Source organism: Notolabrus celidotus, chromosome 1 (assembly GCF_009762535.1).
Source record: "Notolabrus celidotus isolate fNotCel1 chromosome 1, fNotCel1.pri, whole genome shotgun sequence".
Lineage (NCBI taxonomy): Eukaryota > Metazoa > Chordata > Actinopteri > Labriformes > Labridae > Notolabrus > Notolabrus celidotus.
Window position 1 is genome coordinate 29,765,742 of NC_048272.1, and position 1,919 is coordinate 29,767,660.

The following is a 1,919-nucleotide window of genomic DNA, read 5'->3' on the forward strand; positions in this document are numbered from 1 at the left end:
TTATCACTAATAAATCTCAGTACTTTTTAATTCCCTGCACATTTCCTCTTGTGTGACAGAGGGCGATGCAAGAACAGTGAGTTTTAAATTTTCATATAACATTTTCAGATTAAGTGTTGTTGGCTGCGTGTCAGTTACCACCCATGTCTGACACACAGAATAAAGATATTAATAACCCTCCATAATAAAGCTCATTTCCTCCTCTCTCTGCTCTTATTCTCCTCAGCGTCAGAATAAATAGAAAGAGAGCGAGCCCCGGGGAGCGAACAAACAAACAGCAAACAGCAAATCAACAAAGCAGCTCATTATGAAGATTTACTCTGTGACTGCCGCTGCTGCTGGTGATCATTAGAGGAGAGACGCTGAAACACAGGAAGAATAATCTGGATTCGGTGCTTTAATAATGTAATCTACTCCCAGCAAAACCTCCAGGAGTGATGGACCGCAGCTGTTTACATCTCACTCTCTTCATTTTAATATTTGATATTTAAATGAGAGACGCTCTGAGACACTATCACATACATATTACAGAAGTGTTACAGAGCTGAGGCAGACTGTGGGGAGGAAACACACTCAGACTGGTCAGAGCCACATCTGTGAATATCGTGGCAGGGTGTGACTGATGTCACACACTGCAGACCTGAGCAGTGTGTAGGTCACTGAACTTCATGGTTTTCGGTGTAGGATGCGTGTTAACAGGTCAGAGCATTCACACTGCTCACATAAGCAACACTGCAGCGTGGAAAATCAACAGGACAGGAGGATCACATGTTTTTAACTGAGCCGTAGACTTTAAGTGCTCAGTTTAATGATCGAAAGCACAAAGTGAACTACGGTGAGTTCGTTAAGCAGCGCAAATGGACGCAACAAGGCTCCAGTTTACTCAAAGGTTTGTTTTTGGCCTAAGATTAATCAAACCATCGTTGTGTCTGCTCTCTCCCTTTAAGAGCCAGGTGGTCCTGCAGGCAGGTGTGTTACAGGTGGGGCTCAGGCCAACACTTCTGTTATTCTATGGTGCAAGCCCTGTGGTTGGTCTGCTCAACGGCATTGTATTTCCTGCATTTACAACACTTCTGAAATCGGCCATACATCGGCCATACATCTGTCAACGCAGCAGTATAAACCAGGCTTTATGCATGGCTGAATTCTACAGTATGCCGTGTGGGTAATGAACACTGGACAATCTGTACTATATTCTCCAGGAACGATTGTTATGTTGTTATGTTAAGTACTGTTTATTTTAAGATAAATATAAAACAACTTACTCTTTAGTTGAGCGTTTATGTGTGTTTTTGTGTGTAAGAAGGGAGAGAATGCATGAAAGAGAGCTTGGTGCCATCTATGTCTTGAATTTTGGGCCAGGCTGAGGTGAAGCAGTTTCATGACATAAGGAAACGAGGGAGGCAAAACCATGTTGTCTTTCCAAGACCTTTGTCCCACTTATAACACTCAGTGTTAATGGATCAGCAAATGCACTGACATTTCACTAGGATTGACACAAAGCTATAGCTGAGAGGAAAATTTTTCCCACTGGAGCAGTTAGGTACTGCCTTTTCTTTCCTTTTAAGACCGCATTTGTAATTTCATCTCTTGTTGCCTGTGGAAATATTGGAAATGTAAAGGCTGGTTTATACTCCTGTGTTGACCCTACGCAGCAGTGGTCGATGCGTTTGTGAACTCTACATACTTCTACATCGATGTTTCCCTGATGCGCAGCAATACTCCCCCAAAACTCTTGAGGGCAGTGTGGTCTCTCTAATTGTCGGTCATCTGTTTCAGGCCCCAGCTACATTTTCTGTTTACTTTTTCACAGTGATTCCAAGCATATTATGTTAATTTAGAGCTGATAAATGTTGCTGTTTATCACACAGCAGTGATTGCAAATAAGAAAAGAGAAAACACATTGGAGGAGACGAAAT

The 1,919-nt window shown here is 42.3% G+C and overlaps 1 long non-coding RNA gene across 1 annotated transcript; it reads left to right on the forward strand.

Annotated features, from left to right (window-relative positions):
• The first annotated feature begins 761 nt into the window (after positions 1–761).
• LOC117820243 lies at positions 762–1,271 on the forward strand. Its single transcript, XR_004632728.1, has 2 exons — positions 762–835; positions 948–1,271. It is a non-coding gene; the product is annotated as an uncharacterized LOC117820243 (long non-coding RNA).
• The last annotated feature ends 648 nt before the right edge of the window (positions 1,272–1,919 follow it).